This window comes from Paroedura picta, chromosome 2 (assembly GCF_049243985.1).
Source record: "Paroedura picta isolate Pp20150507F chromosome 2, Ppicta_v3.0, whole genome shotgun sequence".
Classification (NCBI taxonomy): domain Eukaryota; kingdom Metazoa; phylum Chordata; class Lepidosauria; order Squamata; family Gekkonidae; genus Paroedura; species Paroedura picta.
The window spans coordinates 99,015,443-99,031,079 of NC_135370.1; the positions used below are offsets into that span (position 1 = coordinate 99,015,443).

The following is a 15,637-nucleotide window of genomic DNA, read 5'->3' on the forward strand; positions in this document are numbered from 1 at the left end:
TAAACTGACATTGTAGAAAGTGTTTGCTCTGCCTTACGTAGTAAACACTCTGGATGCTGTTTGCCACAATCCTGGAACTGCAGTATGTAAATAACAGGCTGGCTTTGTCACTGTTCTACTTGTCAGAAGCTTTTGGTTTTCAATATGCTGTGGGCAGCATGCTGGCAAGCTTGTATGGCTGTTGGTGGCTGGCTTTTGAGCTGCAGTGGCTGAGCAGATGGGGTTGGGGAAGAAGAACTAAGACAACTTAAGCATACTGCTTTTTAACCCAGGGTGCAACAATACAGAAGGCTGTAGCATTTCAGACTAAAACCATCCAGTCCTGATGGCTAAAATTAGGCACCTGAGCTCGTTTTAGAAACCTAGGCAATGTACTGATTCTGTGCATGTGCCTGTATGAATGCTGGGCACCTGCAGCCTCTTTTTGGGGATCCAGTCCAGGATTTGTTAGCAGGGACTACTTCCATAGATTTCGCTCAAGTGGCTTCTTCTTTGGTTCTCATGATTAAAATTTTGTTAAATGTTGTCATTTTATTGAATGGAAAAATGGCACTGGGATATTTCCAACTGACACTTAAAATCCCTAAAATGTATCCCTTTTAAAACAATAATGTTCTTATTGCTGCACCTCCTTTTTTGACAATGAATGTTTCTGCAGAGCAAAGCAGCAAATGTAATGTCAATGATACCTGCAAATTCCCTTTCCTCATGGGCATTCTGTATGTTTATAGCAAATTGAGTTTAGCATCTGTTTTCTGCAGAATGAGTTTGGCTCTAAGGAAATTGCTGGATGCAACTGTCCACCACTCCCATAATTTTGGTGTGTACCTAAATGCAAAGGGGCTACCTGCACTACTGTAATGTGTTAGTGTGAGAAGGCACCAGTGAAAATATACTCTGTGGTTCAGGAATCATCAATCTTGCTCCCAGTCAATATGAAGGGGGAAACAGCTATGCCCAGGAGCTGTTTTCATAGGCAAGTACAGAGAATGAAAACTTCTGAACGAGGCTTGATCCATTTATAATAAACTATTTTATGCCAAGTAGAAACAAAATGGAGAGCATGCCTGAGAGAACCACATCAGATGGTAATTGGCCTCAACCCAAGTTGAACTCTGGAGTCCAAGGCTTACATATTCCTCTGTTGTTATATTGCATCTGTGATGAAAAGTACAATTAAACTGAGAGATGTCATGAATTTGTCTGAGTGCAGGGGATACCACCAGGGGGTACAGCTTGATATTGAGAGAGGAGTTCTGTTGTATCTGCCCGGAGTTGTCTGCAATGAAATAAAAGTAGGATCTGTCCTATTGTATGTGTTGTTCCGCTGGCTAGAGATCGTGCATGAGCTAGGTCATGTTCCTGGACACAGCACAAGGTCAATAAGGCAGCAGAGTCTCATGTAATCTGGCCCAGTTCTCCATTCTTCCTATGGGTTGAGAAGAAGATATGCAAATTAATGCAATTAGTTTCAACTATATCCCTGCATACCATGTGCATTATGTTGATTGTTATATTGGTAAGAAATAGGTGAAAGCATGAGACAACAAGCAATGCTTGCTCAGAATCTGTTTATTCCAGGAGAAATGTTAGATATATTTACTCCTATATACCTGCTGAAGATCCACATGTTTTTTGATATTATGCTGATACTAGCCTCAAAGCCCGTTCATAAGAACGGGCATTGAAAGGGAAAATGCTGAGGGTGAGGGGGGTGCGAGAGAGGGAGTGCTCCTGGGGGCCTGGCAAGCACACCCAGGACCTCTGTGAGGCCCTGGGTGTGCTTTCCAGGCATTTGGAAAGCGTCCCTCCCCCTTGTGGCCTGTTACCTGGGGCCCTGCAAGTGGAGTGGCAGAGTCACAGAAGTGCCTGGCTCTAACAGCCTGGCACGTCTGTGAGACAAGGGTGAGGGCTTGGTGAGGGAGGGCGGGAGCTTTAGGGGCAGGGCCCATCAGAGTGCAGCTGGCTGTACCCTGATTGGCCAGTTCCAACTCGGACAGGGAGGGCTGGAGCTGTAGGGGCAGGGCCAATCAGTGCAGCGTTCATCCCCCAAGGCTGTTTCACAATTATTAAGAGGTACCAAATGGATAAGATAATAATTCATCTCCTGAATAACTCTGTCTGGACAGGCAAATTCAGGAAGTGAATGATTACAATAGTGCAGCATTGAGTGATATGTTGATTCCACCCTGGTTCTTCTAAATAATTCCCCCCTTCTCATAGTTTGTTTTGGAACATCAGCCAACAAATTACTTTGTAATAGCAAAGAAGAAAAGAGAGGGTTTATTTGCATCTACAACATCAAATGACAGGCTTGACCTCCCTCCTTCAGCTTCTTCAGCACTGAGTGGCTATTGGATAAAAGATGGAGTATAGTTCTCAGGAACTGACAGTCTAGCAACAAGACTTCTGAATAAAAGAAAGCTTTATTGCATAGCAGTTCAGGATCCTAGACGTCTCAAAGTTGAATCTGATCAATAGTTGAAGTGCATCCCCTTTTACATACACAATCTCCCACCCAAACCCAGCCGAGTTCCCAGAGGCCCAAAGCCCCCTCTTGCAGTTGCCAACCCGGGTGGCGAGCTAAGGTTGATAACAGGCCCATCTTCAACCTTGAGACCTTCACAGAGTCTACTTGCAGAGATAATACAGTCTGGCAAAAATGAAACAGTTACTAAATTACTACACAAGCATTTCAGGGTTACACTGTTAAAAAAAATACTGACATTGATATAAGATGGAGTCACTCAGGTCAAGCATAAATCATGGCAGTAATCGAGAGATTCTGACATCCCGCCCTTCCAAAACCAAATTCCTCCCAACTCAACCTCCCACTACAGGCCCTGGACACTGGAGGAATTTATGGTGGAATTCCTTCACCAACCGCGGGGCGTGAATGTTTCCCACATCCACCCATTTGTGATCACCTTTGGGGAATTCCTTCCAGTCTACCAAGTACTGTAGTTTGTCCCGATGCCTCCTAGCATCCAAAATCTGCTTCACTTCATAATCCATGAAAACAGGAATAGAGCAGCAGAAGCAGGATGCCAATCATCAGAAGGCGGAATGAAAAATGGGAAGAATATGTGTATAAGTCTTAGACAATGCAAGTTCCACAGTTACCGCATTTATGAACCGAACAACTTTAAATGGCCCCACAAACTTGGGCTCCAGTTTGCACGAGGGTTGTTGACAGCGCAGGTTATTTGTGGACAGAAATGCCAGATCCCCCACCATCCAGGCAGGGGGCTCACTCCTTTTCCTATCAGCAGAATTCTTGAAATCTTGCTTAGCTTTCTCCAAATTCTCCATAATAAGGGGCCACACAGCTGCAATAGACGTTGCCCAACCCCGTAAGTCTTTTGTACAGTCATTTAACGGCACCCAGGTGCTTGTACTGCTTGTAAATTAGTTCCATATACCACTTTACTGCTTGTAAATTAGTTCCATACACCACTTTAAAGGGAGATACTTCAGTTGAAGAATGTACTCCATTACTATATGCAAATTCGGCCAGGGGCAATAGGGCCAACCAATCTGACTGCTGGTAGTTAAGAAAACACCACAAATATTGTTCCAGGATCTGATTTACTCTCTCTGTTTGGCCATTAGTCTCTGGGTGGTAACCTGAGGTCAAAGCCTTTTTCACCCCCAACATCTCCAGAAGCTCCTGCCAGAACATGGCAATGAACTGGCTTCCACAGTCTGAGAAGCACCGAACTGGAAGACCATGCAATTTGTACACATGTTCCACAAACAGAGAGACAGAAGGCAACCCTGAACAAGGAATGAAATGGGCTTGCTTCGAAAATGCATCCGCTACCACCCAAATTTTCCCATGAAATGCATACGCTACCACCATTTTTCCATGACTGGGAGGAAGATCAGTAATAAAGTCCATGGTAATTTCTTTCCAGGAGGCTGAGGGGATCAGCAGTGGTTGTAATAGACCCTTCTGTTTCCCACCTCCCGCTGGCTTGGCATTCAGACAAATGGAGCACCCTTTCACATAATGCTCCACATCCGTGCACAGGGTATGCCACCAGTAATGCCTACGCACCAGATGTAAGGTTTTCACAAACCACAAATGCCCGGCTGACTTGGAATCATGGCAAAGTTTTAAAACATCCTTTCTGGTGGCCGCAGGCACATAAAGGTTTTCGCCCTTGCAAAACACCACCTCCTTCAGTTATAGTGATTCCTGGAGGCAGGGAAACTCGGGATCCGTGGTGATGTCCTTCTGAATCCAGCCCCCATGTGTGGGGGCTCCTCCCTTGGCTGCACAGCGCATCATAGCCATCAACCCCAACTTGGAGGGACTGAATACTGTGTCCACCAATGGTTCCTTTTTACACTCGTATTGGGGGAGGCGCAAGAGCGCATCGGCCAAAAAATTCATTTTACCAGGGAAATGGTTCAGAGTAAAGTTGAAGCAGGAAAAGAAATCAGCCCACCTCATTTGTTTGGCTGAGAGAGTTCTGGGCTGTTTCAGAGCCTGCAAATTTTTATGGTCCATCCAAATCTCAAAAGGGACTGCAGACTCTTCAAGCCAATGCCTCCAATTCGACAGTGCCAATTTTACTGCAGCTACCTCTTTTCCCCCAAATGGCTCAGTTCTTTTCCGGGCCCAAAAATTTATTTGAAATATAGGCCAGTGGGTGTAGTCGCCCATCCTCCCCTTTCTGCAAAATCACCACCCCCATGGCCATGTCTAAAGAATCTGCTTGCATCATAAACTTTTTCTTGGGATCGACATGGGACAGAATGGGTTCAGTGGTGAACAATGTCTTTAACACCTCGAATGCAATCTGACAGTCTTTGGACCAAACCAACGGTGCATTCGTTTTCGGTGCCTTCTGCCCTCATGCATTTGTTTTCAACAAATCCATTAAAGGCAGACCCACAGTAGCAAAGTTGGGGATGAACATTCTGTAAAAATTGGGAAACCCCAGGAAGTTTTGCAACTGCTTATGGGTCCTAGGCGGCTCCCAGGCCACCAAGTCCTTTACTTTGCCGGGATCCATTTGTATTCCCCTGGCTGAAACACAATAGCCCAAAAAGTCCACACTTTTCTTGTGGAATTCATATTTAAACAGTTTGGCATACAACTGATTGGCTCTTAATCGCTTGAGTACCTCTCTTACCAGAGCCATATGTTCCTCCATTGTCTCTGAATATAATAAAATATCATCAAAATAAACCAGGGCACCTTTATATAATAAATCATGCATCATTTCATTGATCACATTCATGAACACGCCGGCCAAACCAATGGCATGACACAATATTCAAATTGATCAAGGGGGATGTTAAATGCATTCAAGTACTCTTGGCCTTTTTTTATTCTCACTCTGTAGTAGGCTTCTCTTAAGTCCAACTTGGTAAAAAACTTTCCCTTCCCCAAATGTCCCAACAAGTCCTTTATCAGGGGCAGGGGGTATGCATTTGAAGTAGACACTGCATTCAAACCCTGATAATCCTTGCACAACCGCAAGATGCCGTCTTTTTTCTTTACAAAGAGCATAGGGGCAGTTATGGGAGAGGTGGATGGCCGAATGAAACCCCGTGCCAAGTTCTTGTCGAGGAAACTGTGTAGTTCAGTCATTTCCTTGGGGCTCATTGAATATAATTTTGCATTGGGCAGCAGTTCCCCTGGCTTCAATTCAGTGGCACAGTCTGTATTTCGATGAGGGGGAAGCTGGTCACATTCTTTCTCCTCTAAAACATCCTTAAAATCCCAGTATTCCCTGGGCAAACCTGGGACCTCACTGCTACAATGGGCAGCATGCTCACACCACCCTTCCTTGGACTTTTCTGGGGCAGCGTGACGACAATGTTGCCGGCATCCCAGGTTGTTGAACTGGAGGACCTTGGACCTCCACTGCTCACTGGGGTCATGTTTATGTAATCAGTCCAACCCCAATACAAATGGAAACACTGCTTGGGGAGCCACCCCCGGTTGAATCCATTCCCAGTGCTCTGAAATTTCTAAGTCTAAAGGGAGTGTTCGGGACACCATGTCCCCCCCCCCCTTTTGCACATTTGCCGTCCATTTGGGCAAATCTCAATACTTTCTTGAGTGGCTCTGTCCCCACACCCAGGGCTTGCACCAATGACGGGTTTATAATACTCCGGGTGCATCCACAGTCCAAAATCTCCTGGTCCTTAACTTTCCTCCCCGACTCCGGGATGGACACAGTTACTGGGAGGAGGAGAAAGGGAATAGGACTTACTGAGCACTTGCCCATGCCTCTGACCTGCCAGCGGGGCTGTCTCACAGCAGGTCTTCCTCATTTTCTGACGGCTCCGATGATACTGTGTCCAAAGGTTCCAGCAACGTTAGGAGCACCTTCACCATCTTCTTTCCAGCAGGCACTCCCTTACTTGGCCCTGGAGTACTCTTGCTGACAGGCTTGGCATTGGGGGTCTCCAGTCTCGATCCAAGCATCTTGGGACTCTTGGACAGGCAGATGACAAAGAAATGGCCCTGGCCTCCGCAACCTAGACACAACCCCTTCTCCCGGTGACAGGCCCTCTCAACGGCATCCGGCATAGACGTCTTCGCCGGGGTGGATTTCTTTTGTGGCCCCGGTTTTTTCACATTCTTCACCTTCTCGCCTTTTAGGTGGGTCACCAGGTGCATCCACTTTTCCACTTCTTCAGCCAAATGGACCCATCCCATGCCTGTTTCTGGATCATCCAGATTCATACATTTCTTCAGTAGATCCAAGCGAAGGCCATGTTGGTAAGCCTCCACCCAGTCAGGCATGGCTGCCACCAACTTCCTGAACTATCGGATGTACTAGGCCATAGTCATCAATCCTTGCTTCAGGCTTCACAGATTTTCTTACGCTGTCTCCACCTCGAACGGATCCTCGAATCTCTCCCTCATGGCGCGAATAAAGCAGTCGTAATTCCTGACTGATGCGACTGTACTTGTAAAGGCTGATGAACCACTTGGCCGCCTCCCCATCCATGCCGTCACCTGTGAACTACACCCATTCTGCATCATTCCTGAACGTATGCCCATGTTCCACCATGTAGCCTTGGAGCTGGAAAGGCATGGCACTTCTCAGGGTCGCCCGTGAAATGGGTTTGTCTGCCTCCCTCTGGGGCCAGCGCTGGAGTGGCCGGATCTCCACAGGGCACTAGAGGTTGGTTTGGAGCAGGCTGTTCCTGTGGCAGCTGGTTCGGCGCCAGTTGGTCTGGGTCAGGGGGCACCACTGGTTCCTCCGCAGGCACAACTGGGTCCCGGGGCCCTGGAACCGGCTGTTCTGGGCCTTTTGGGTGCAGTACCAGGAGCCCCATCTCCGTGAGGAAAAAGTGGGCCCCTCTCCAGATCTCGGGGTCAGGAGCCACAGTCATCATAGCCAGCCAGTCACCCATCTGATCTATCCAGTCCTGAAGTTCCAGATTCTCCAGGAGAGTAGCAGTCTCCTGGTCTGTGATTCCCCGACGTAGCTCCCACATCCAATCGATGTCCACAGGATCATCATACTTGGAGTGTCACCTTTGATCGGTGACATGCTTCTCCAAATAATAGTCCATCCCTCGGCTGTCCAAAGTTCTAGCCACCCCTGAGTGTGCGGCAATCAGGTAGGCCAATTTTGGACCGGCACCATGGGAAGTAGCCGAATCCGGACATGTTGGCGTTCCATCGCCCCCATCACCATCAGGCTCAGGCTGCACCGGCTCTTCCTTCATCTGTGTTCCATTGTTGGGTTCCTCCTCATGGTCCGACATCTTAGCACAGGAGGTAAGTGATGAGATTCAACTTCCTGTCAGGAACTGACAGTCTAGCAACAAGACTTCTGAATAAAAGAAAGCTTTATTGCATAGCAGTTCAGGATCCTAGACGTCTCAAAGTCGAATCTGATCAATAGTGGAAATGCATCCCCTTTTACACACACAATTTCCCACCCAAACCCAGCCGAGTTCCCAGAGGCCCAAAGCCCCCTCCTGAAGGTGCCAATCCGTGCGGCGAGCCAAGAATGATAACAGGCCCATCTTCAACCTTGAGACCTTCACAGAGTCTACTTGCAGAGATAATACAGTCTGGCAAAAATGAAACAGTTACTAAATCACTACACAAGCATTTCAGGGTTACACTGTTAAGAAAATACTGACATACTGATATAAGATGGAGTCAAGCACAAGTCAAGCACAAATCATGGCAGTAATCGAGAGATTCTGACAATAGGACAATAAAACAAAATACTGTTTTTTTAGTCCATAGGTCTTAAAGTAAAGAGGAGCCAGTCTCCTACTGTAGCCTAACCTGCTCCATATCATGTCCCATTGAATTTTTCTCAGTATTACCATGTTGTCTTAAATTCATTTTCTGAAAAGGCCAAAAGGTTGAATTTGAAGAGTGTCAAAGAATCAGATGCCTCACATTATAGTGGGTTCCAATCATTAATTAAAGGTAAAGGTAAAGGTATCCCCTGTGCAAGCACCGAGTCATGCCTGACCCTTGGGGTGACGCCCTCTAGCGTTTTCATGGCAGACTCAATACGGGGTGGTTTGCCAGTGCCTTCCCCAGTCATTACCGTTTACCCCCCCTCCCAGCAAGCTGGGTACTCATTTTACCAACCTCGGAAGGATGGAAGGCTGAGTCAACCTTGAGCCGGCTGCTGGGATTGAACTCCCAGCCTCATGAGTAAAGTTTTCAGACGGCTGCCTTACCACTCTGCACCACAAGAGGCTCTAATCATTAATTAGAATGCCATATATTTGTTCTCCCAGGATTGTTGGGCCTCGCCACCTGATAACCAGTTTTATGATTCCTCAACTAGTTTAGAGACCTGTTTGTTCAACAATTCTTCCTCTCCAGTGCTTCATTCTCCCATCAGCGTACAGGCACTGTTGTCATTCCTTCTTTTCCATTAGTCTTCTCCGAATATGTATAATATCCTTCTTGCCACATAAGACAGCAGCAGAGAAACAGGAGTAGATTGTTAAGTGAATATTTGGTGTTTGACATCTGACCATGTCAAGTTCAGGTCCTGGTGGCTAGGCAGGATGCCAGTGGCCTGAAAAAAAGAGAGGGCAAGGAGCGGTGAGTGATTGTAACCTGAGTGGTGAGCCAGTGCCACCATTATACAATCAAAGGGGCATAGCAGAATAAAATAATTCTAGAACAGCAAGGGTACTGGCTAAGAGTGACAATATTGTATACTGGTTAGACTAGGACTGTGGTCGGACTAGAACTGTAGAGATCCAGACTGAAATGTCCATTGTGCTATGAAAACTCACTGAGGGGTCTTGGTCACATTGTACAATCTCAGCCTAACCTGCCCCAAACAATAATTGTGATGATAGAAGAGGTGTGCAACATTCAGGTTTGGCGAACTATGAAGGAAACACTGATTTTTAAAAAAGAGACACAGGGAGAGGCTAGCATTTAAGCAGTCTGATAGCCAACATGGTATAATGGTGAAAATATCAGACATTGATCTGGGAAACAAAAGTTCAAATCTCTGCTCTGCCATTAGGGATGCCAGCCTTCAGGTGGGACCTGGGGATCTCTTGTCATTACAGCTCATCTCCAGACTAAAGAGATCAGTTCCCCTGAGGAAAATGGATGTTTGGGGGGGGGGACTCTATGGCATTCTACCCCACTGAGGTCCCTGTCCTCCTCAGGCTCCACCTCCAAATCTCCAGGAGTCTTTTCACCTAATCTGTCAATCCTAGGGCTCCATCCCCTGCCAGTTGCCATGGTAGGTGTAGGTGGCTGGCAATTCTGCCATGGAAGCTTGCTGGGTGATCTTGGGCCAGTCACTCTAGCCCAGGGGTAGTCAAACTGCGGCCGCAGTTGCTCATAAACGTGCATGCCCAATTGCTGCGCATGCATGTTTTGGCCACCAGGTGGCGCTAACACGCATGCGCGGCAGTTCCGTGCGTGTTTGCGTAGCCGCCGCGCCGGCTGCTGTGCCGGCCTCTTTCCCCCCCTCTCGCTGCAGGGGGGGAGGCAGGTGCAGCTGCTGGCGGCCCGGTATGATGGCCTTTGTGGCCTGGTACCGGGCCGTGGACCGGGGGTTGGGGACCCCTGGCATAGAATATATAAGCTAAAGCCGACATGATTGAATTAAATATAAGGTTTAAGCTTATAGTATTAAACCCATACAGAGTGACTCTTGCAAAGATCTTTAATCAAGAGCAAGGTGTAGCACCAGCAGCAGCAGCTTAAGTAACCACACAGCAACCCTTTCCTTTAGAAGCCCCTTATGTGGTTCTTGTTGCCAGTATTTATTTATTTATTTATTTATTTATTTATTTATTTATTTATTTATTATACATACATACATACATACATACATACATACATACATACATACATACATACATACATGCACAAGTTACTGATTTAAATGCTAGCTGCAGGAACAGGCCAGGGAATATCCAGTCCCTCCTGCCAATATGGCAGCCATCCTGACTTTGCTACAGTCTCTCTCAATACATCAATACAGCACAGCAAGTTTAGAGAAGATTGCAGAAAAGTCAAAGAAAACCAGCTTGGTCCACAGAAGCCCCATGATGCTGTGGGGAACTGGAGAAAAATAATAGCACCCCAAAAGTACAGGACCTGTGGCAAATCACCAGTTTGAAAGAGGTTTCTGAAGAGTATATAACCTTTGATAGATAGGTAGGTAGGTAGATATAGAAGAAATAGTATTTATAGAGTTAATTATTCTTTTGGAGTACTGTCTTGACTTTTGCCTCTTTTCCTGTATATAACTTTCCTGTCCTGTGATACAAAGTTGGCGGAAATATGGCCTGACTATTTATAGCCTACTTAAATACATTTTGACAAATGTGCATACAAAGAAGGTATTTCCAATGATATGATACATAGAAATTCTGCCATACAGAGTCAGTTTGGTGTAGCGGTTAGGAGTGCAGACTTCTAATCTGGCATGCCGGGTTTTATTCTGCACTTCCCTACATGCAGCCAAGCCAGCTGGGTGACCTTGGGCTCACCACGGCACTTATAAAACTGTGCTGACTGAGCAGTGATATGAGGGCTCTCTCAGCCTCACCCACCTCACAAGGTGTCTGTTGTGTGGAGAAGACAGGGAAGGTGACTGTAATCCACTTTGAGCCTCCTTTGGGTAGGGAAAAGCGGCATATAAGAACCAACTCTTCTTCTTCTTCTTCTTCTTCTTCTTCTTCTTCTTCTTCTTCTTCTTAAGATCATTGCAAATTTAGGCCTTAATGCATAATGCCGGGAACATATGCTTCTTATGTTGTGGGAAACACCTCTGTAATTTTCCATTAATAGTTCTTATGAGAAATTTTTATGTGTTCTAATTTAGGATAATAAATGCTCCCATTTCATAGAATTTTGATGCTTAGCTTAGAATACTTGCTGCTGCTTATTTCTCAAGTAGGAAATGATGTAGCACCTCTTGTGCTGTTGTACTCTTGTGCTGTTGTACTATTGTACTATTTTCCTTATTCAAAATTGCTAAAAAAAAACTCTGATTTCCAGTATTCATTAGCATATGATTTTAAAATTCATTAAAGGGAGCAAAAAATCCAAAATGTCCACAGTTCACATATATGACATGCTTTAAAATCCATTAGTGTGCATTCCATGCCATCTCCAAGTAAAACAAAAACACTGTTGACAGGATACTAAAGGTAGCTCTATACGGTGGTTTTTAAATATATATGAACAATGGTAAAAGCCTTGAAAAATTCCTTTCAATGTGAATGCAGTCTTCTGCATTTTAAAATACAATAAGATGGATTAATTGCCGCTCATTAGGCAGGAAGTTGGAACTGCTTTGAATGTGCATTCTCTTTTTAACATTAGCTATTGCCTGTCTGAAATAGCCAGCTTTTGTATGTACTACTGTCTTCCCTGATAATAAGCAAATTGGAGATCATGGCTACAGTCATTCAGGTGTCTTTTGTTGAAAACAATTGTATACTTCCATGGTTTGTTTACCTTTTTTTCAGCTAGAGGAAATAATTGGAAAGGTTATTCAAATCAATACAATGTCTGAGCAGAAATAAGCTTTGCAAAATTAGTTATTAGAAAAGTATTTTATGTTAGTATATTCTTGATTTACAATAAAAGTAAAATTCATTTTAACATTGCACTTCTTTGGCTTCATATCATTTTTCCCCAAGTTGCATTTTCTCAGGTATATGTGTGGGTTTTAATGGAAAATATATATAACTTCAGGACTTACATTTGTTAAAAACTGGTATTGTCCCTTCTTTTAATTATACCCAGATATATCTCTAAAAGTTTTCTATTGAGCCTGCCTTTTATCTCCCTAGGATACAAAGTAATTTTCATTAGAACCAGCTTGGGCTGATTGAATTATTTCACAATATATGTTGGCTTTAAACAGACAATGACTGAAAGTCCCTAATTTGCTTGCCACATAAAGCTCAATTCAATCTGCTTTAGTATTATTTGTTTAAAAGGTATGACTGTCAGTAATTGTTTTCAGCTCATGTAGCAATTTTTTTTTCAAAATGAGAGGGCAAACATGGAAACCCAGAGATATGATTAATTAAAAGATAAGTTTATTTACATTCAAGTTTAATATAGCCCATATAGCCAAATGCTCTCAAATGGCTAGCAATCTAAAAACATATAGAAATCACGTAAAGACTGTGTTCCATTTAGACCCATTATGCACGGGGGTTTTAGCGCACATTCGTGGTGGAATGGCGGCGACTAAAATCACGGATAACGCACGGAGCCGGCTGCAACCGGCTGCAGCTTCGGTGCATGCCGCCGAAAAAGCCGCGTCAGTGAAACGCGGAAGAAAGCGCAGCTTCCGGGTGAGCGGGGCGCAACCAGACGCGGCGCCCGGATCGGCGCGTGCATAATCGGTTACTCTGGGTTTTGCCGCCGTCGCGCCCCGCCCCGTGTATAACCGGTATGCGTCGCGTCTTCCCCCTCCGCGTTTTCCACGTGACCCGAAATCGCCGTTTCGGCGGCCGTGCATAATGGGCCTTAGTGGCGCCTGTACGCTTCAAATATGACAGAATGTAGAAGAGTAACAATCTTCCCATAAGCTTTTCTCCCCCATTTTCCTACAGATATTTTATATGAACATGTTGAGTTCTTTTTCTCCTCCTGTCAGTTTTTACCCACACAAATCTCTTTTGCTGACCTTGCCAGAGGAACAGAAATGAACAAGGGACTGGATTGATTTATTGTAACTAAACGCAAAAACGTTTGTAACTTTTTAATTTAGATGACAAAAAGGTTCAAGAAATTATGACTAGACAAAAGGGAATAAAGAAAAAGCTTCTCTGGAACTTGGATTCCCCCAGTGTAATTTGTAGGTAGTAAATTCCGGGCAGACAAATGCATTTAAATACAATAAATACATTTTGGGATTTGCTGCTATAAATTGTGCAATAGTTGCTTTTAAGGGTATTAAACAAATCCATAAAAGATAGAACAAAGTGGGGTTACATTTTGCTGTAACCCTCTGGATACTAAATGTTGGGGCATGGAAAAGAATCCTGCTTTCCTTTTCCTTTGTGTTTCCTGAAAACATGTCATTAATCACTGAATAAAAGGGATTTTGATTTTTGAGGGACACTTGATATGATCCACCAAGGCTGTCTTTTTAGAAAATTCTATTATCAGTACAAATTAGTTCCTTGTCTGGGTAAATAAGGCAGATGCAGAAACACTCTTCAGGTCTGGATTTCTACTATCAGTCTTGTGAGTTCTATTAACTGTTGTTAGCAAGCAGTTAACAGCAACAAAAATATCAATGAGATAAGTAAAAAGGAACACTTCACCTGAGAAGGGGTGGGAAGTAATAACTGAGTTTCAAAGGTAAGTGTTTGACTATGACCTATACCTCCCCCCCCCCCACAGCAGAGCCAATCCAGCTTTCCTCATCCCTTACAGTTGTCAACTCTGGGTTAGACAATCCCTGGATAAATAAAAGCTAAATAAAAGCCCTGGATGGACCAATTCTGTTCCCTGGGCCATATGTTTGACATGTTTGCTCTAAACTGCTAGATTCAAGTTTAGTAGTATTTTCAAAGGAAACTTTGACTCTCAAAAGCTCATACCCTAAAAATCTTGTTAGTCTCTAGAGTGCTACTGGATTTGAATCTATTTGTTCTATTGCAGACCAACATGCTACTCTTGGGAACAATAAAGCTCTCAATATCTGTTCTCAATTACAACTTTGTCCCAAATTTCTTCTGCATCCATTTACCCCACACCCTTTTTTCTATTCCAGATCTTCCTGCTGCTCTTATGTAGCTCACTCAATTGTCAGATCATCTGTGATGATCACTACCTCTTATTGCTGTCCTTAAAATTTTCTATACAATGTTTTTCTTAAAATAAATCCTTACACTGGCCCATTATGCATGGCAGCAGCTACACCGAGCTGCCGCCGTACCGTTGTGATGGAGCCAAAAGCCCCCCCCCCCTGTATATGCATGGGGGTGAAGGTCCACTGGCTGTGCTGGTGCAATGGCCCCACACATGCAACACGGGGCCAGAAGCACCGGGAGCGCTGCTAAGTGGTGGCAGCAGCTGCAAGGGGGATGGGGGCAGGGGGGCCCCACCCAGGATGGTGGGGAGTAGCATGCTGCTCTCCCACCATGGTGGGGGCAGGGGGTTGACCTTATCAGCTCCGTGGAGCCACAGAGCCAGCAGGGGTGAGAGGCATCCCTACAGGGCTCAGTTGGGTTAGCTCTCGCCTGTACTCTTGCGAGTCCCAGGCCTCCAGAAGAACCCGCATATTGTTAACGCAGGTCTTCTGAGGGCCTGGGTCAGGCCGGGCCCTGGATGGCAGTGACATCAGGCATAATCGGGGATTTTCCCCGAAGCCCTGTCACCGCCATTTCGGGCATTCTGGCCCGTGCATAATGGGTCACTGGGGGCTCCTTAGAACCGTGCTAGTTTCCTTGCAGATCAGCAAGATGGAGATGTCAAAGGTAACCATTACATTACCTTTTTCCTGCTTAGATTTTCCCCAATCCAGTTAACTTTTCCTGTTTGTTCAGAAAACTTAAAATGAGAGGTCGCATTAGGTCAGGGGGAGGTACTATAAACCACTAAGAAAATATATCAACTTAATGATTTAGTAGAGATTCAATTTTATCAGGTGTATGGAAGGATGTAGGGAGGGCCTGGGCCTGTTTTGCATCTTATTTGGCTGAAGGTAGCTTTTCATTTGGGAATATGGCACTGATGAAGGAAATGTGCTACTGAATTTATTAATGCATTAAGAAGATGGGTTCCTGAGCTCAGAAGTTTATAGATCAAATATCCAGAGAGGGACAAAATAGGTAATTTCAGGAGATGCTCAAAGACTATTTAGTGCAAGTTTTAGAAAACATCAACTCTTTCCAAGGCCATAAAGAGGGTCTAGTTAAGAGAAAAGTTGCCCAAGGAATACTTGAGGCAGAAAAGAATGCTAGCAGTATCAGAACCAAGCATAGCACTTTAAGGCATGGTATTGTAAGCAAAAATTATCTACATTTGTACAAGTGATTATGTAATTCTATTAACTCCCAATCAAAACTATTTCATATGTATTGTTGGTTAACTGATAGCATGAACAAAACCTCATTTTTTTAGGAAGTCAAAAGTCTTGTTCATTAAACATCTCAATATACTCTGAGGTGCAAA

The 15,637-nt window shown here is 44.7% G+C and overlaps 1 protein-coding gene across 9 annotated transcripts in view; it reads left to right on the plus strand.

Annotated features, from left to right (window-relative positions):
• TEAD1 (TEA domain transcription factor 1) overlaps positions 1-15,637 on the plus strand; it is a 253,177-nt gene that overhangs the window by 186,950 nt on the left and 50,590 nt on the right. The gene's annotated exons all lie outside the window — the stretch shown is intronic.